The sequence below is a fragment of the Heptranchias perlo genome, chromosome 2 (assembly GCF_035084215.1).
Source record: "Heptranchias perlo isolate sHepPer1 chromosome 2, sHepPer1.hap1, whole genome shotgun sequence".
NCBI classification, from domain to species: Eukaryota; Metazoa; Chordata; class Chondrichthyes; order Hexanchiformes; family Hexanchidae; genus Heptranchias; species Heptranchias perlo.
Window position 1 is genome coordinate 34,952,026 of NC_090326.1, and position 21,395 is coordinate 34,973,420.

Genomic DNA, 21,395 nt, shown 5'->3' on the forward strand with positions numbered 1-21,395 from the left:
CTCCTTTAAAATTGTACCATTTAGTTTATATTGCCTCTCCTCATTCTTCCGACCCAAATGTATCACTTCACACTTCTCTGTGTTAAATTTCATCTGCCATGTGTCTTCCCATTTTTCCAATCTGTCTATGTCTTCCTGAAGACTGTTACTATCCTCCACATTGTTTACTACAATTCCAAGTTTTGTGTCATCTGCAAACTCTATACCCAAGTCCAGGACATCAATATATATCAAAAATAGCAGTGGTCCTAATACTGACCCCTGGGTACCACTGTACACTTCCCTCCAATCTGAAAAACAACCGTTCACCACTACTTTCTGCTTCCTGTCCCTTGGCCAATTTTGTATCCACGTTGCCATTGTCCCTTTAATCCCGTGGATTTTAATTATGCTAACAAGTCTATTATATGTTACTTTATCAAATGCCTTTTGAAAGTCCATATACACATCATCAACCGTACTATCCTCATCGACCCTCTCCGTTACTTTATCAAAGAACTCAATCAAGTTAGTCAAACATGATTTTCCTTTAACAAATCCGTGCTGACTTTCATTTATCATCCCATACTTTTCCAAGTGCCAATTAATTTTGTCCCGGATTATTATCTCTAATTGCTGGGTTTATCCCTCTCCACCTTTTTGAACAGCAGTCCTCCGGCACCTTCCCCATATCTAGGGAGGATTGGATGATTGTGGCCACAGACTCCACAATTCCCATCCTTACTTCCCTCTGTGGGGAAACTTCTTCGAAGTATTTCTGACATACAAGTGTTTATGGGTAAGATAGTGTTTTTTCCCCAGAATAATGTCATTATTAATGTATTATATTATAAGTGTAATTTTTGAACTTGATATACTGTAATAAATGAGGAAACAACATAGGCATTAACAGACCTGAAGATAATTGGTTGAGTGATTTGATAGGTTGGTTTCCAAATTGTAGCTGTCAGTGAATGGAAATGATCTTCAGTTGTTTTGAAAATAGCTGATGGGATATCTGAGTCAATCAGCTCAACTTAACTTATAGAATATTGTTAACTGTTAACTTATAGAATGTTGGTTATTTCAGCCAATCATGACTTTTCAGATGTCATACTCTACGGGCATGCGCATGATCCAAGAATTTTAATGCTATAGATTATATACACATGGTTCAAGCCTACACTTGGCAATGTCCAAATCTTTGTAGTTATTAAGCATCTTCTCCCAGAGTGACTTTTTCATTCATCCTGACCTATTGCACATAACAGAATTAAATTGGATATTTAAGATATGAATGATTTTTTTAATGAAAGGTTCAATATTCTCATTATTTTAGTTCACTTTAGTGCAAGTTTCTACTTGCAAGTCCTGGATGTACCTGAAGACAAATGACCTGATTATAGATGTAAATCAGTGTTCGTTTGATGCTGTGGAAGATGAAGTCTAATCAGCACCCCTGCAAGTTGTGAATTTCTCTAATTATATTTCCACCGAGAACTTTTCTTCTGATCTGTAGTCTTGCTTGAGACTTGTGATGTTTGAACCTGCGTTCTCTAGTTCTACACTCACAGTCCAAGTTAAATAGGCTGCTTATGTCAACATTGCTTGTGCCTCTCAGCATTTTAAAGTCATGGCTAATGTGTTCCCCTCCCAAACCTTCTTTTCTTCAATGAAACAGAATTCAGTTCCCTGAGTTTCTCTTGGTAACTTACAGTGCATTTACACTATGAGTTTAGTAGCGTGGTTTTAGCTTTGCACCAATACTAAACAGATGGGTCCCATAATTCCTGGGGCTAGTGTGGAAAGTCTGATCTCAGTTCTGGTGGGGCCACGAATTTGGAGCAAAACCAGCTATGCTGGGATTCCGCCCTATTTGCACAGTCCCTTTAAGTTCAGATCGGTGGGGAAACCCTGTGCCACAACAAGAGGGCATATCTGGGGAAGTTCCCAGCCTAGGAGGACCCAAACCTTTACCGCAGAAAAGTAAATCAATCCCAAAGGGCATCGATGATCTTGTCCAAGAGGCCTGCTTGCTCCATTGGGAGTGGAAGATGGGAATTTACACCCCATGGTCTCAGTACGCAGGTGCCATACCGGTGCAGTGACGGAACGCACAGCAAGATCCCACAAACAGCAATGTGATAATGACCAGATAATCTGTTTTAACGATGTTGCTTGAGGGATAAATATTGGCCAGGACACCAGGAAGAACTTATGTGCTCTTCTTTGAAACAGTGCTGTGGGTTCTTTTGCATCCACCTGTGAGGGCAGATGGGGCCTCGGTTTAACATCTCATCCAAAAGATGACATCTCCGACAGTGCAGTACTGCACTGGAGTTTCAGTCTAGATTATGCGGAGTGGAGTGAGACTTGAATCCAGAGGCGAGAGTGCTACCACTGAGCCATGGTTGACACCGTATATAAGTGGAAAATATTTCATCAGTCCAGCTGTAGATTGTAAAGGGTTTGTAAAAATAGAGCTGTAAAGATCACATCAAGGACCAGGTCATTGAAGTCCTTATTGACAGCGCGTTTGAGATATTGCAATTAACTTTTTTTGGTTTGTGGGAAGGAACCTCAGCTGTACTCAGAGAACCTGGCAGTACATTAATAACTGGATTAACCAAGGGGCAAATGAGTACCTGGGACAGGGGTGCAAGAAAATTTATGTCTTGAAAAAGGCCACCAAGATAAGGAAAAAATATGACCACATCTTAATATGGAGTTGAAGGAAATAAATGGGGCTGCTTTTAACTGTGATTGCTTAAAAGATACCAACGAAAGAAATAAAATGCTTGTACAGTCAAATTAATGAATGTACTATCAGGTGGTACATATGACTCTCTTTAATAATTCACGTTGATTTTATATTTAATGGTCAAAATACCAATGAACAATAAGGCAAGGAATGGAACAAATGGTGGCCCATCCTGAAAAAGTCTTTAATAGCGTATGAGGTAATTCATATGGAGTGAATTTTCAGAAGGTATTGATAAGAAAATGGCTGCACAGACCATCGCAGCATGTATCATATCAACTATATACTGTGTAATTTTTACCTTATGTTTTGTTGACTTTTCATTGCCCGCTGATTGTGAACATACTCATACCTCATGTAATAAAAACACAATACCGAAAGGGATAAGTGTACCGACAAAGTCTCATCTGCACCCTATCTGGAGTATGGAGAAAGGAAGAGTCAGTCATTTAAAATGATGGCTGTGAAATCCTGAATTTCTGATCGTGTGCTGCCAGCAGGCGAGTATTCCTGTCAGGAGGGCAAAGTCGGAAAATTACCCCTCGAGTGAATCGATTAGCAGCCCAGATGCCGTACACTTTGCAGCCTATATAATTAACGAAAAGTTGAAAGGAATAAGGGGCAACAATTGTGAAGAAGTCAACACTGCTGGGACCTATCAATCCAGCAGGGGGTAACTACTCCAGAAACTGTTGAATGTATGAAACCTACTAACTCCCACTACAAGGTACATTGATGAATATCTGCTGCCTTCCTCCCCTCTAGATTCTTTCTTCAATGCCTTCCTTGCCACTGTCCTGACCGCCATCCTCCATAAAATCCAAATCAGGAGGAGGACAGAAAAGATAATGCACTATGGTCACAGTCATTGATGATATCTTGGAGTCATAGAATCATAGAATGGTTAGAGTACAGAAGGAGGCCATTCGGCACATTGAGCCCATGCCGGCTCTCTGCAAGAGCAATCCAGCTAGTCCCACTCCCCTGCCCTTTCCCCATAGGCCTGCAAATTTTTTTCCTTCAAGTACTTATCCAATTCCCTTTTGAAGGCCACAATTGAATCTGCCTCCACCACCCCCTCAGGCAGTGCATTCCAGATCCTAACCACTTGCTGTGTAAAAAAAGTTTTTCCTCATGTTGCTTTTAGTTCTTTTGCCAATCACCTTAAATCTGTGTCCTCTGGTTCTTGACCCTACCGCCAATGAGAACAGTTTCTCTCTATCTACTCTGTCCAGACCCCTCATGATTTTGAATATCTCTATCAAATCTCCTCTCAACCTTCTCTGCTCTAAAGAGAGCAACCCCAGCTTCTCCAGTCTATCCACGTAACTGAAGTCCCTCATCACTGGAACCATTCTAGTAAATCGTTTTTGCACCCTCTCATTGATAACTTTGATCAGGCCAGCTGTTAATAACAACTTGCATTTATATAGTGCCTTTAATGAAAAAAAAATCTTAAGATGCTTCACCGAAAAAGAGCAGGTGCCGAGCCTTCGTGAGCAGGTTAGGAAAGGCATCGGAACGCCTGGTGGAAGAGATGTATTTTGAAAAGGCTTTTCAAGGTGGAAAGGGAGGTAGAGAGGTGGAAGCAATTGGAGAGATTTCTAAAGAGTAGGGCCAGGATTGTTGAAGGCTCTACTACTGAATGTGGAGTAGGAGGAGGCGTGGATGCACAGGGAGCCCACATTAGAGGACTAGAGAGTGAAGGATGGCATAGGGCTGGAGAAACCTGCGGAGTAAAGGTAGACAAGGATGAGGATTGTAAATTTGATTAACTGGGGCATAGGTAGCCAGTGTAGATCAGTGAGTACATGGGTGCTAGGCGAGTGAAGATTATTGGGGAACAGGATGTAGATGGTAATTTTGGATGATTTGGAGTTTACGGAGGATGGCTATGAGGAGGCTAGCAAGACGAGAAGTTGAGCTTAGCGATTTCCTCTCCGCCTGAGTGGAAAGTACCTCTCTTGGGACGGCTGAGATCAGGTACACAGTAGCGAGGGAGATTGTGGATGCACCTTAAAATCCCAACCCCCTCTGGCATGATTATTGGTCTGTAACCCAAAGGCTGTCCTTAACAAATTTTCATGAGGATTTGAAGTGAACACACCCTTGATCTTGCACATTAGGTGACCTTTGGCTCAGATGCAGCAACAAGAAGAATAGCAAACCTGATGCATACAAGATTGATGAAACATCAGCAGGGAGATGGAGGCTAGCTGTGGCAGGGGAGGGGGTTGATAGTAAGGGAAGGCTGCAAAAGGCCCTGGGCTGATCAATACCAAAAAAGGTAGAGGTAATGGAGTAAAAATTAAAAAAAACAGTGGCTTTCATTTATTAGTTCATTTCAAATTGCTTATAGTTTGGTTTTATTTGTGGCTAGTGATAGAATTCAATTCTATTCAGAACAATTACCCTGAGCTGATTTGAGCTCAGCTGCCCGTTTAATTTATTTTTATGCTGCGAGTCTTTTTGTATTTCCTTCCCCCTTCAGGTCTCCTCATAACATACACCACTCCTGGGTGGAGGTGCTGGGATAACCAACCTACTCCCAGGTCTCTGTGAATGCCAGTCTATAACTGCTTGCTAAGGACTCTGCGAGAGCAACCCAGGGTGGAAACAGCTGGTTTCCGCTCACCACAGAGGAGATCTGAAGCACATCCTGAAGTGAACCAGCATAAACCAGCATTGATCCGCACTGTGTCTCAATGTAATGATTCTGCAGTTAAAAAGGTAAAATTCTGGATATACACAGTGGGTATCTCAGGGGAGGATAAGGAAACTTCACTTATGGTCTGGACAGTTCCACTGGCTACTCTACGTTGTGTTTCAGGATTCATTACCTTCCTTCCTTCCTTTACAGGCTCGTTCTCTCTCCTTCCATCTCAATTAGGCACAGGAGTCAGCTGAATGTGATTAAAAACAACTTCCATTTGCCACTGAAGTCGCTTCATCGACTTAATTACATTACAACAATCGAACAAAAGGACGGATCTATCGGGGTAGAAGGTGGGTTTTTATACTGAAAATCAATAGCCCCAAGCTCAAGAAAATATACAAGCTAACTGCCTTCCCTATTCACTAACATTTCTGAATAGGACTTATTGGTCCTATTAAAAGAGCTCCTATTTATGAATCATGAGAAATGCAGCTTTTTATATAGACCTCCCCTCCATAGTTTAATGATGGTATACTATAGACCTTCCAGGAGTTCCCACCTTTAAGTTAACACTTTTTCTGCTGCTCTTGGTTTTGTAACCTCTTTCAGATACTTGTGAATGAAAGAGGTTCAACTGTCCCAACCACTCATAACATTTTACAGTGTTACAAAATAAAGCAAACAATGCTATTTTGCATGCAAAGTTTTACTTGTCTAAATCTCCCTAAACCTCTCCGCCTCTTTCTCCTCCTTTGTGATGCTCCTTAAAACCTCTCTCTTTGACCAACCTGTCGTCATATTTCCTTATGTGGCTCAGTGTCAAATTTTGTTTGATGACACTCCTGTGAAGCACCTATGGTAAAGGTGCTATATAAATGTAAGTTGTTGTTGTCGTCACACAGGTCAGTCAGCATCTGTAAAGAGAAAAGATGAGTTACCGTGTCATGTGTGACCCTTCATTAGAATGGATGCTTCAATATGTTATTCTATGGTGCTGCTACACTGTTTCTCCATCAAAGCTTTCTGCACAACAGACAAAGGCTAATGTCAGTGTGGTATTAAAGTCTGAGATTACGTGGTTTCTATTGACTGGTTTTATTTTAATGTTTTCTGATATTTGTTTGCACATAAAGTATACAAAGAGCTTTTTTATGATATTGGAGTTGAATAATAATCCCAAATAAGCATTAATTACAAAGCACAAGGCCAAACAGTTGTACTATGAGGTTAATCATTGCTGTGTACAGTAAACGGAGACAGAATTGTACAGTTTAATCTGTGTACTGTGCAATAACCCAAAGTGCTTTCTGTAGATACATAGGTTGTAATTCTAAACCATTGTAAAAAGAAACAATGCCATGTCTGTTTTAACTTACTGTTCCTCATTGTTCATAAAATATCACACCACCTTTTATAAATCCATAAATTGTTGCTGGTAGTTGTTTTAAAAAAGAATTCTACATCTCAGCAAAATAAAGGTCTGTATCAGAGGGAATGAATGGTTCAATATAGATTGTTAAATGGTAAAGTATCCTTTTATGCTTACCTCCCTCTACAGGCACTGACTGACCTGCTGTACATTTCTGACATTTTCTGTTTTTGTGGCCGAGTAATTGTCGATTGATTGTGTTCGCCCTAAATTAAACAATCAACATTTATTAGCCACAAAAACAAAAGACACCAGAAAAGAACATCAGGTCAGCCAGTGTCTATAAAAAGAAGAGACAGGTTAACATTTCAGGGCCCGTTAACCTGTCTTTTCTCTCATTGGAACAGGAGTAGGCCATTCAGCCCCTTAAGCCTGCTCCGCCATTCAATTAGATCATGGCTGATCAGCACCTTAACTCCATCTTCCCGCCTTTGCTCCATATCCCTGGATACCCTTACCTAACAAAAATCTATCTTTCTCAGTCTTGAAAGCTTCAATTGACCCAGCATCCACAGACTTTTGGGAGGGAGAATTCCAGATTTCTATTACCCTATGTGAAAAAGTGCTTCCTGATTTCGCTCCTGAATGGCCTGGCTCTGATTTTAAGATTATCTCCCCTTGTTCTTGATTTCCCCCACCAGACAAAATAGTTTCTCCGTATCTACCCTATCAAATTCCTTAACATTTTTAAACACCTCAATCAGTTCATCCTTCAATCTTCTATAATCAAGGGAATACAAGCCAAGTTTATGCAACCTGTCTTCATAATTTAACCCTCTAAGCCCTGGTATCATTCTGGTGAATCTACAGATGTTAACTGACCCGCTATGCATTTCAAGCATTTTCTGTTTTTGTGGCATAGTAATCATAGAATTATAGAATGATACAGCAGAGAAGGAGGCCATTTGGCCCATCGTGTCTGTGCCGGCTCTTTGAATGAGCAATCCAATTAGTCCAACTCTCCCGCTCTACCCCTTAGCCCTGCAAATTATTCCCCTTCAAGTATTTATCCAATTCCAACCCAGTAATTATCAATTAACTGTAGTTCTCCTTACATAAAACACTGTTAACCAGGAAATAAAACAGCAGTCACATTAGAAGTGCACAGTCAGCTACGAGGTGGGGAAGAATGCATGTATGGACCACAAATAAAAGGATAATAGCAAGTACTTTAAATATGAGGCAGTTATGCCATTATTACAGTATAATAAAATCTTTTAGTCTCCTCCAAGATCTGGGACTATTCTGCTGCCTCACTGCTCCTTACGGTGTGAGGCCCAAGAGTTTCAGATCAAAGATTATCCACCATTCAGGTACCTGCTTCTAATAAATTTGACTACTGCATATGGTTCAATAGATAAAGGCACCCGGAGGCTGTGAGGACCAGGAAAGAGAGGGATTGCCTCTTGCATATGTTAGTTAAGCAGCATTCTTGCCTGAGTCAGAAGGTTGCAAGTTCAAGCCCAACTCAGGACCTGGGCACATCTAGGCTGGCACTTCAGTGCAGTACTGAAGGAGTACTGCATTGTTGGAGATGCTTTCAGCTGAGACCTTAAACCAAGACTCTGTCTGCCTGCTAAAGTGGAGTAAAAGATCCCACAACACTATTGGAGGAAGAGCAGTGAGTTCTCCTGGTGTCCTGGCCAATAACTTAATCTTAACATCTCCCTTATCCAACACCACCAAAAACAAATTAGCAGTAATTTACTTCAATGGAAAGGAAAACCAGGCAGAGTGTATAATGGGCAGCCAATCCACAACCACCAGTTTACCACCTATGCCCAAAGTGAACATGACCCCTATTGTCTGGTCATTCATTCATTTGCTCTTTGAGAGACCTCATTATGTGCAAATTGGCTCATGGATTTGCTAACATAATAGTAACATTTCAAAGAGTCAACCATTGCTTGTAAAGTACATTGGGATGTCCTGAGTGTTAGAATTGGATAGCCAGACAGTGGAGGACTAAATACATTTGGTTACATATAAATTTTATTTGCTAGGACTCACAATACATCCCTCACACAAGCCCACACCCTCTTCCCCCCCCAGCATACTTCCTTATATATGAGAGCCAGAGAGTTCCTAATTGCTCATGCACCTGAACATAATCATTCATCAATTGATGCAATTCATTTGTATACAATTAACTCTGAGGACATGATGAGGTGCTATATAAATGCAAGTTCTTTCTTTACCTTCAATGTCTATGCTGAAGTTGTGATCTTGAATAGGGAATGGTGCGTGGCATCTAGGGAAAGGAGGGGGAAGAAAGAGCAGTGGGGGTGGAAGACAGGAAAAAAGGAAGACACTAGCTCAAATATGATCGGAATACTGTACTATTAGAGAAACTGCAACTGAAACTATTACATCTATTTCTGCAGATAAAAAAAAAAGAAAAATCTGGGAAAACAGATGTCAGTCAATCAATGTTTCTGTTTTAGATTTCTAGCATCTGCAGTATTTTGCTTTTTGTTTCTGTTTCTGCATATTCTCCTTACAGTTTTATGGCTGTCTATTCAAAGGCTCTGGTGGGATATGGCCCATATAATTAATATCTTCTTTTGTTCTCTGCTGTTGGTCTGTCACATATTTACTGCAATTATCTATAAATGTATATTTTCAATATAAACGCTGAATGGAGAACATTTTATAACAGATACATCAAAAGGCAACATATTGGGATGTTTCCTTGGCCCTGTGCTCCTGGAGTCACATTCAGGGAGCACGGGTCAGAGATAGGGTGGCAAAAAATGCAGCCTCGATTCTGTGACCACGCACTCTTTGCGAATGTGGGTCCCCGCTGGAAGCGCTAGATTGCAGAATTATTTATTTATGCACCAGACGCCTGAGTTTTTAAAAATAAGCCAGCATAGATTTGGTAATGGGTAGGTCAAGCACCTGATTGAATTTTTTGAAGAGGTGACTAAAGTAGTGGACAGGGGAATGTCTATGGATGTTGTTTATATGGACTTCCAGAAGGCATTCGATAAGGTCCCTCATAAGAGGCTGTTAGCTAAAGTTGAAGCTCATGGAATTGAGGGAAAATTATTGACCTGATTAGGAAATTGGCTGAGCGGCAGGAGACAGAGAGTAGGGATTATGGGCAGGTACTCAAATTGGCAGGATGTGACTAGTGGTGTCCCACAGGGGTCTGTGTTGGGGCTGCAACTATTCACTGTATTTATTAACGACTTAGATGATGGGATAGAGAGCCACATAGCCAAGTTTGTCGATGACACAAAAATAGGCAGCATTGTAAGCAGTGTAGGTGGAAGCATAAAATTACGAGAGATATTAATAGATTAAATGAATGGGCAAAACTGCGGCAAATGGATTTCAACGTAGGCAAGTGTGAGGTCATCCACTTTGGACCTAAAACGGATAGATTAGAGTACTTTCTAAATGGTGAAAAGCTCGAAACAGTGGAGGTCCAAAGAGACTTCGGGGTCCATGTACATAGATCATTAAGATGTCATGGACAGGTACAGAAAATAATCAAAAAGGCTAATGGAATGCTGGCCTTTATATCTAGAGGACCAGAATACAAGAGGGTAGATGTTATGCTACAGCTATACAAAACCCTGGTTAGACCATACCTGGAGTACTGTGTTCAGTTCTGGGCACCGCACCTTAGGAAGGATGTATTGGCCTTGGAGGGAGTGCAGTGTAGATTTACTAGAATGATACCTGGACTCCAAGGGTTAAATTACGAGGCGAGATTACAAAAACTAGGGTTGTATTCCCTGGAATTTAGAAAATTAAGGGATGATTTGATCGAAGTTTTCAAGATATTAAGGGGAACTGATAGGGTAGATAGAGAGAAACTATTTCCGCTGGTTGGGGAGTCTAGGACTAGGGGACATAGCCTAAAAATTAGAGCCAGGACTTTCAGGAGTAAAGTTGGGAAACACTTCAAAATGCAAAGGGTGGTAGAAGTTTGGAACTCTCTTCTGCAAACAGCAGTTGATGCTAGCTCAATTGTTAATTTTAAATCTGAAATTGATAGATTTTCTTGATATATATTAATGACTTGAACTTGGGTGTACAGGGCACAATTTCAAAATTTGCAGATGACACAAAACTTGGAAGTGTAGTAAACAGTGAGGAGGATAGTGATAGACTTCAAGAGGATATAGACAGGCTGGTGGAATGAGCGGACACGTGGCAGATGAAATTTAATGCAGAAAAATGCGAAGTGATACATTTCTGTAGGAAGAATGAGGAGAGGCAATATAAACTAGAGGGCACAATTCTAAAAGGGGTACAGGAACAGAGAGATATGGGGGTAAATGCGCACAAATCGTTGAAGGTGGCAGGGCAGGTTGAGAAAGTGGTTAAAAAAGTATACGGGATAATGGGCATTATAAATAGAGGCATAGAGTACAAAAGTATGGAAGTCAAGATGAACCTTTATAAAACACTGGTTCAGCCACAACTAGAGTATTGTGTCCAGTTCTGGGCACCGCACTTTAGGAAAGATTTGAAGGCCTTAGAGTGGGTGCAGAAGAGATTTACTGGAATGAGTTCAGGGATGAGGGACTTTAGTTACATGGATAGACTGGAGAAGCTGGGGTTGTTCTCCTTGGAACAGAGAAGGTTGCGAGGAGATTTGATAGAGGTATTCAAAATCATGAAGGGTCTAGACAGAATAGATAGAGAGAAACTGTTCCCATTGGTGGAAAGATCAAGAACTAGAGGTCATAGATTTAAGGTGATTGGCAAAAGAACCAAAGGTGACATGAGGAAAACCTTTTTTACAGAGCAAGTGGTTAGGATCTGGAATGCACTGCCTGAGGAGGTGGTGGAGGCAGATTCAATCGTGGCTTTCAAAAGGGAACTGGATAAGTACTTGAAAGGAAAAAAATTGCAGGGCTACGGGCGGGGGAGTGGGACTAGCTGGATTGCACTTGCATAGAGCAGGCGCAGACTTGATGGGCTGAATGGCCTCCTTCTGTGCTGTAAACTTTCTATGATTCTATTTTTATTAACCAAAGGTATTAAAAGATATGGGGCTAAGGTGGGCATAGGGAGTTAGGTCACAGATCAGCCATGATCTCATTGAGTGAGGGAACAGGCTCAAGGGGCTAAATGGCCTACTCCTGTTCCTATGTTCCTAAAACACTGGGTGATGCAATATAAGGAAATCCTCTTTCTGAAATGAATGCTTCATGAACTGGAGCACACAAGCATGGAAAAACTTTTCTCCTTTTCTGCAATCAATTTCACTGGCATCCACAGAGGGAACTTAACAAGCATCTATCTCTCGCCACCTTATGGTGATTCTGAGGTACCACATGACTGGAGAAATCGCAGTAAGTAAATTAAAGTACTGTAACAAACCCTTCCATATCTCTTCTTTCCTCAGGTTAGAACAGTTTAACTGTAAAGTACTAAGTGTTCCATAGTTAATATATTACTTTAAAACTAATATATAATCCTATTAATATATTTGATATTTAAAAGGGGAATTGGATTATTATTTGAAACGGAAGAATATAAAAGGATATAAAAGGATCTGGAAATGGGATTAGAGTAGTTGGTACCAATTAAAGATCTAGCATCAGTACAAGCACGATGGGCAGAATGGTCTCCTTCTATGCTGTAATTACTACGATGCCACAAAATTATACATGTTTGCAATCATGATTTTCATAAAATCATAGAATCATAGAAAGGTTACAGCACGGAAGGAGGCCATTCAGCCCATCGAGTCTGCACCTGCTCTATGCAAGAGCAATCCAGCTAGTCCCACTCCCCCGCCCTATCCACATAGCCCTGCAAATTTTTTCCTTTCAAGTACTTATACAGTTCCCTTATGAAGGCCATGATTGAATCTGCCTCCACCACCCCCTCGGGTAATGGATTCCAGATCCTAACCACTCGCTGTGTAAAAAAAAAGGTTTTTCCTCATGTTACCTTTGGTTCTTTTGCCAATCACTTTAAATCTATGTCCTCTGGTTCTTGACCCTTCCACCAATGGGAACAGTTTCTCTCTATCTACTCTGTCTAGACCCTTCATGATTTTGAATACCTCTATCAAATCTCCTCGCAACCGTCTCTGTTCCAAGAAGAACAACACCAGCTTCTCCAGTCTATCCACGTAACTAAACTCCCTCATCACTGGAATCATTCTAGTAAATCTCTTCTGCACCCTCTCTAAGGCCTTCACATCTTTCCTGAAGTGCGGTGCCCAGAACTGGACACAATACTCCAGTTGTGGCCGAACCAGAGTTTTCTAAAGGTTCATCATGACTTCCATACTTTTGTACTCTATGCCTCTATTTATAAAGCCTAGGACACTGTATGCTTTTTTAACCACTTTCTCAACCTGCCCTGCCACCTTTAACGATTTGTGCACATATACCCCCAGATCTCTCTGTTCCTGTACCCCTTTTAGAGTTCTGCCCTCGAGTTTATATTGCCTCTCCTCGTTCTTCCTACCGAAATTGATCACTTCGCATTTTTCTGGGTTAAATTTCATTTGCCATCTGTCCGCCCATGCCACCAGCCAGTCTATATCCTCTTGAAGTCTATCACTATCCTCCTCACTGTTTACTGCCCTTCCAAGTTTTGTGTCATCTGCGAATTTTGAAATTGTGTCCTGTACACTCAAGTCCAAGTCATTAATATATATCAAGAAAAGCAGTGGTCCCAGCCCCGACCCCTGGGGAACAACACTGTACACCTCCCTCTAGTCCGAAAAACAACCGGTCACCACTACTCTCTGTTTCCTGTCCCTTAGCCAATTCTGTATCCATGTTGCTACTGCCCCCTTTATTCCATGGGCCGCAATCTTGACACTAAGTCTACCGTGCGGCACTTCACCAAACACCTTTTTGAAAGTCCATATACACCACATCAACTTACTTGACCTCGTCCTCACCAATCTACCTGTCGCAAATGCATCTGTCCATGACAGTATTGGTAGGAGTGACCACCGCACAGTCCTCGTGGAGATGAAGTCCCGTCTTCGCACTGAGGACACCATCCAACGTGTTGTGTGGCACTACCACCGTGCTAAATGGGATAGATTCAGAACAGATCTAGCAGCTCAAAACTGGACATCCATGAGGCGCTGTGGGCCATCAGCAGCAGCAGAATTGTATTCCAGCACAATCTGTAACCTCATGGCCCGGCATATTCCTCACTCTACCATTACCAACAAGCCAGGGGATCAACCCTGGTTCAATGAGGAGTGTAGAAGAGCATGCCAGGAGCAGCACCAGGTGTACCTAAAAATGAGGTGCCAACCTGGTGAAGCTACAACTCAGGACTACATGCATGCTAAACAGCGGAAGCAACATGCTATAGACAGAGCTAAGCGATTCCACAACCAACGGATCAGATCAAAGCTCTGCAGTCCTGCCACATCCAGTCGTGAATGGTGGTGGACAATTAAACAACTAACGGGAGGAGGAGGCTCTGCAAACATCCCCATTCTCAATGATGGCGGAGTCCAGCACGTGAGTGCAAAAGACAAGGCTGAAGCGTTTGCAACCATCTTCAGCCAGAAGTGCCGAGTGGATAATCCATCTCAGCATCCTCCCGATATCCCCACCATCACGGAAGCCAGTCTTCGGCCAATTCGATTCACTCCACGTGATATCAAGAAACGGCTGAGTGCACTGGATACAGCAAAGGCTATGGGCCCTGACAATATCCCAGCTGTAGTGCTGAAGACTTGTGCTCCAGAACTAGCTGCGCCTCTAGCCAAGCTGTTCCAGTACAGCTACAACACTGGCATCCACCCGACAATGTGGAAAATTGCCCAGGTATGTCCTGTCCACAAAAAGCAGGACAAATCCAATCCGGCCAATTACCGCCCCATCAGTCTACTCTCAATCATCAGCAAAGTGATGGAAGGTGTCGTCGACAGTGCTATCAAGCGGCACTTACTCACCAATAACCTGCTCACCGATGCTCAGTTTGGGTTCCGCCAGGACCACTCGGCTCCAGACCTCATTACAGCCTTGGTCCAAACATGGACAAAAGAGCTGAATTCCAGAGGTGAGGTGAGAGTGACTGCCCTTGACATCAAGGCAGCATTTGACCGAGTGTGGCACCAAGGAGCCCGAGTAAAATTGAAGTCAATGGGAATCAGGGGGAAAACTCTCCAGTGGCTGGAGTCATACCTGGCACAAAGGAAGATGGTAGTGGTTGTTGGAGGCCAAGCATCTCAGCCCCAGGGCATTGCTGCAGGAGTTCCTCAGGGCAGTGTCCTAGGCCCAACCATCTTCAGCTGCTTCATCAATGACCTTCCCTCCATCATAAGGTCAGAAATGGGGATGTTCGCTGATGACTGCACAATGTTCAGTTCCATTCGCAAGCCCTCAGATAATGAAGCAGTCCGAGCCCGCATGCAGCAAGACCTGGACAACATCCAGGCTTGGGCTCATAAGTGGCAAGTAACATTCGCGCCAGATAAGTGCCAGGCAATGACCATCTCCAACAAGAGAGAGTCTAACCACCTCCGCTTGACATTCAACGGCATTACCATCGCCGAATCCCCCACCATCAACATCCTGGGGGTCACCATTGACCAGAAACTTAACTGGACCAGCCATATAAATACTGTGGCTACGAGAGCAGGTCAGAGGCTGGGTATTCTGCGGCGAGTGACTCACCTCCTGACTCCCCAAAGCCTTTCCACCATCTACAAGGCACAAGTCAGGAGTGTGATGGAATACTCTCCACTTGCCTGGATGAGTGCAGCTCCAACAACACTCAAGAAGCTCGACACCATCCAAGATAAAGCAGCCCGCTTGATTGGCACCCCATCCACCACCCTAAACATTCACTCCCTTCACCACCGGCGCACTGTGGCTGCAGTGTGCACCATCCACAGGATGCACTGCAGCAACTCGCCAAGGCTTCTTCGACAGCACCTCCCAAACCCGCGACCTCTACCACCTAGAAGGACAAGGGCAGCAGGCGCATGGGAACAACACCACCTGCACGTTCCCCTCCAAGTCACACACCATCCCGACTTGGAAATATATCGCCGTTCCTTCATTGTCGATGGGTCAAAATCCTGGAACTCCCTTTCTAACAGCACTGTGGGAGAACCTTCACCACACGGACTGCAGCAGTTCAAGAAGGCGGCTCACCACCACCTTCTCGAGGGCAATTAGGGATGGGCAATAAATGCCGGCCTTGCCAGCGACGCCCACATCCCGTGAACGAATAATAAAAAATAAAAAACTGCATTGCCTTCATCTACCCTCTTACCTCATCAAAAAACTCTATCAGGTTAGTTAAACACAATTTGCCTTTAACAAATCCGTGCTGGCTTTCCCTAATCAATCCACACTCGTCCAAGTAACTGTTAATTCTGTCCCTGATTATCGTTCCTAAAAGTTCCCCAACAATGAGGTAAAACTGACTGGCCTAAAGTTGTTGGGTTTATCCTTACACCCTTTTTTGAACAAGGGTGTAACATTTGCAATTCTCCAGTCCTCTGGCACCACCCCCGTATCTACAGATGTTTGGAAGATTATGGCCAGTACCTCCGCAATTTCCACCCTTACTTCCCTCAGCAATCTACGATGCATCCCATCCGGACCGGGTGATTTATTTACTTTAAGTACAGCTAGCCTTTCAAGTACCTCTTCTTTATCAATTTTTAGCCCGTCCAGTATCTCAACTATATCATCCTTTACTGAAACTCTGGCAGCATCTTCTTCCTTGATAAAGACAGATGCAAAGTACTCATTTAGTACCTCGGCCATGCCCTCTGCCTCCATGAGTAGATCTCCTTTATGGTCCCTAATCGGCTCCACCCCTCCTCTTACTACCCGTTACTGTTTATATGCCTGTAGAAGACTTTTGGATTCCCTTTTATGTTGGCCGCCAGTCTATTCTCATACTCTCTCTTTGCCCCTCTTATTTCCTTTTTCACTTCCCCTTTGAACTTTCTATATTCTGCCTAGTTCTCACTTGTGTTTTCAACCTGACATCTGTCATACACCCCTTTTTTCCATTTCATCTTACTCACTATCCCTTTTGTCATCCAGGGAGCTCTGGCTTTAGTTGCCCTACCTTTCTCCCTCATAGGAATGTGCCTAAACTGTACCTGAGCCATCTCCTCTTTAAAGGCCGCCCACTGTTCAATTACAGTTTTGCCTGCCAATCTTTGATTCCAATTTACCCGGGCCAGGTCTGTTCTCATCCCATTGAAATTGGCCCTCCTCCAATTGAGTATTTTTACTTTAGAGTGGTCTGTGTCCTTTTCCATAGCTATTCTAAACCTTATGATACTATGATCGCTGCTCCCTAAATGCTTCCCCACTGACACTTGCTCCACTTGGCCGGCCTCATTCCCTAGAACCAAGTCCAGCAATGCCTCCTTCCTCATTGGGCCGGAAACGTACTGGTTAAGAAAGTTATCCTGAACACATTTCAAAAACTCCTCCCCCTCTGTGCCCCTTATATTATTATTGTTATCCCAGTCTATATTAGGATAGTTGAAGTCCCCAGTTATCACTACTCTATAGCTTTTGCACCTCTCTGTAATTTCCCTGCAAATTTGCTCCTCTATATCCTTCCCACTAGTTGGTGGCCTATAGAATACACCCAGAAGTGTAATGGCACCTCTTCATTTCTTAACTCGAACCAAATAGATTCTATTCTTGACCCCTCCAGGACATTCTCTCTCTCCAGTACTGGAATATACTCCTTAATACTGCCATACACCCCTTCCCCCCCATCTTTCCTTCCCTCTCTTTCCTGAACACCTTGTATCCAGGAATATTTTCTAATATCAAAGCATCATTTAAGAAACGTGCACGACCATAAAACACCTAGCTTTTAATTTGAAGCAGAAATGCTGCTGCTTTCCTCAACTGAAACAAATCACTTTTTAAAATTTGCCTTTACATTGTGCAAGAATTGTTCCAGAAAATAGAGCAGAAGTGATCCTTACAAATGTAATCAAATGGGGAAGATGACAAAAAAAATATTGGAGGAGGCATTTCCTCATTTCGCTCTCCTGGTGGAAAGCCCCGTCCACTCGAGTGCGTATTGGGAATTCAGGGACATTCTATTTAAATTGTGTAGTGTCACCCAAACTTCCCATGTGGACTACTGGCAGACAAGGCCGTGTGGAATTTCAAAACTACCTTTGGATGTTTTGCTGGTTGTTGGACATGGACATGGTACTGGGTCGGTAGGAATCCATTAATGGGCTCAATCTCACACTGCAAAGCCAATAGTTTGCCACCTGAACGCTGAGACTGAGAGGTCAATTTTAACCCCCAAGAACGGGTGGGTTGGGGGCGGGTGGGAAGTAAAAATACTCTGTTTTCAGAGCGGGATGGCATCCCGACTCCAATAAACCTGCTTCTGGCGGATTTGCCTGAGTGTGGAGAGCAGACACCAGGAAGTGCCGCCCCACTTAAATCTGGTGGGCCGATACTTAAAAGGGCATTGTATCTCGTTGAGATACTTGAGGTACTTAATATTTTGTGTATTGGAACATTAAAATGAATTTAACCTTACCTGTTCAGGTTTCCCATCGCTTCCCATTCATGTCAGGTGAAAGCAGGCGGGAAGGGCCGGATCCATGAGGTGAGTGCCTTTATTGTGCTGCTTGTGGGCCCGGAGGAGCAGGAGTGCTTTATTCAGGTCCAACAAGCTCACCTGACCAACAGGACCCCCGCGATCAGCCGACCCCCCCCCTCCCCCCCCCCCTACCCTGATGATGCCCCCACCCCCAATGGTAGACCCCACCTACCTCGGGCTCTTCACCTGACCTCCAGCGACCTCAGATCTCTTCCTCAGCCTCCCCTCCAATCTTCTCCCTGGCCTATGATCCCTCCCTCTGATCCCTGGCTGCGGCCTGCTGCAGCAGGCCTTCCTGGCCGACAGCCAGCCAGCCAGCCAATTAGGCTGGCTGCCGGGCACGAAACCCGGAAGTGAAATTGATGGGCTTCATTAATGTTGCGATCTATGATTGTGACCCGCCCAATTACTTCTCAGGTTTCGCACCCGGAAATCTTCCCCCTCCGCTCCTTTCCCGGCTCTCGGTTAAGATTTCCCCCTGAGTCTCTACCTGTAATCCACTTCGATCTGACCAGTACTTCCCATATTATTATATATTGATTATTTTTTTTTGGCGGGGGTGTTTAGTATCTCCAAGATGCGGAACCTCACAGAATAATAAATTCAAGAAATGTTCACTTTCCTGCAAATAATAGTTTGCACCTTCGGCCCAAAGAGTTGGTGATTAATTTTTTTGTTACACAAATTCAACAGGAGCAGCACATTGATTCCAACTTCATTATCTTTAATAATAGTCACAGAATTTTACAGCTCGGGCGGAGGCCATTCAGTCCACTGTGCCTGTGCCGGATCTCAAAAGAGCTATTCGCTTAGTCCCATTCCTCTCCTCCGTCCCCATACCACTTAACATTTTTCCTTTTTCAAATACTTAACCATTTCTCTTTTAAAAGCTGGGATAGATTCTGCTTCTACCATTGTTTCTGACAGGGCATTCCACATCCCGCGTAAAGAAATTTCTCCTAACCTCTCCCTTTGTTCTTTTGGCGATGATCTTAAATTTATCCTCTCTAGTTACCAACTCACCGACCATTGGAATGGTTTTCCCTATTTACCTAATCAAACCCCTCATGATTTTGAACAGCTGTGCGGCCTCCTCTTAACCTGTTTTGTTCTGGTAAAAAGAGCCTCAGTTTCTCTAGTTCCTCATAACTAAAGCATCCCATCCTTGGTATCACTTTAGTGAATCTCTTTTACACCATCTCCATTTTCTTGATATCCTTCCTAAAGTAGGGAGTCCAAAACTGGACACATATTCTAACTGCAACCTAACCAATAACATTCCTTAATGTAGGATGGGTGCACCGGCACTTCCGGGAATGGGGGAGGTTGTGGGCTAGTGTTTGGGATGGGGATCCACTACCGGTGAGATGGTCCACACTCTGATGTCACCTGCCTTTTTCTTCCACTGTACTCCCGGGCCACTAGAGCCTTCTCCGCTTTGCCATATTTTCCATGATTCCCTCCACCTCAGATATTCTGTTGTAACCATTTACACCTCCTCTAGGTCTCAGATACATCTTTTATTTTTCTAATTTCTCTCATTATTGCCTCCTTTTGTCTTACACCATTATCACTTCTGTCATTTGCAACACTACATTAGATCTTATTTTAGGCTTTAGCTACCTAACAAATTGATTAAACAGTAATGAAACAAGTGAATAGTGTTAGTAACATAATATTTTTACAGTACTTGTTAAGCTTAGCTTGTTCCTCATTTTATTTTAAATAATAAATGGTTTGAACTTCTATGCTAAGTTATATATTATAAATTAATTTTTAATGCATAATTGCTCTTTTTCTTTCCTTCTTCTCACCACCAACATAAATATCTAGCTCAGCCAACACACTTTGAAAGTTTCATGCAGACTCTTGCATTTTCAAAAGCCCGGGATAGACTCGTTGATTTGAAATGGGCAGGCTGATAAATTCCACAAGTAAAGCTTAAGCCTCCCCTGCCCCATGCTTCCCTCCCCCGACCGCGATACCCTCCCGAACCCCCTCCCAACTACTTACCTGAGTTTGGGGGCTGTTCTTTTAGGTCCCCGGCGGTGGCATCCTGCCACCCGACATCCTGCTCATCTGCCAGCTGTCGCTTCCTGCCCGATTCGGGTGGGAGACTGGCGGGGCCTATGTAGATGAGGCCGAGGAGATAAAATCTCTTGGGTCTCGCGCTGCGGAGATCCAGGCGGTTTGCCGCCCGCCACAGCCCTCACCCGCATGATTCCTGCCCCGAGTTTAAAATCAGCCCTATGATTTCTATACAGTGAAGAAGCCAATACCATTCTCAATTTTAGACAAAAATGTTTCATCTGATTTTTTAAAAATTCATTCTCGCAATATGAGCGTCGCTGGCAAGCCGGCATTTATTGTCCATCCCTAGTTGCCCTTGAGAAGGTGTTAGTGAGCCTTCTTCTTGAACCACTGCGGTCCATGTGTTAAAAGTACTCCCAGAATGCTGTTAGGTAGGGAGTTCCAGGATTTTGACCCAGCGATGATGAAGGAACAGTGATATACGTCCAAGTCGGGATGGTGTGTGACTTGGAGGGGAATTTGGCGATGATGGGGTTCCCATGCACCTGCTGCCCTTGTCCTTCTATGTGGTGGAGGTTGTGGGTTTTGGAGGTGCTGCCAAAGAAACCTTGGTGAGTTGGTGCAATGCATCCTGTGGATAGCTTACAATGTATCCAATTATTCCAACATTGAGTGGCAGCAAGTTGTAAACCTTTGGCTGCATATAGTGACAATACTATGCCCAGCCAGAATAGAAATGATTGGCTAATTCCCCCATCAATCACTCCTGGAGACCATACTGCTGTAAGTGACTGGGATTGATTTTACACACGTAATTTGTATGTAACTATTCTCCACTCACTTCATTTTGCTGAAGAAATAATCAATTTGTATTATATAACTATCCTCCACTCACCGCATTTTGCTGGAGAAATCACCCTGCTTTTATTGGGAGAAGTTGCTGCAGTTTCAGTCTTGAGTTCTGTTTGCTGCAGACT

General features: G+C 43.3%; 1 long non-coding RNA gene across 1 annotated transcript in view; it reads left to right on the forward strand.

Annotated features, from left to right (window-relative positions):
- LOC137337041 (uncharacterized) overlaps window positions 1-5,974 on the forward strand; it is a 70,053-nt gene extending 64,079 nt beyond the window's left edge. Inside the window, exons 2-3 of the long non-coding RNA XR_010966600.1 lie at window positions 5,232-5,470; window positions 5,601-5,974. This is a non-coding gene — a long non-coding RNA (uncharacterized lncRNA). The remainder of the gene's footprint in view (window positions 1-5,231; window positions 5,471-5,600) is intronic.
- Window positions 5,975-21,395: the final 15,421 nt, after the last annotated feature.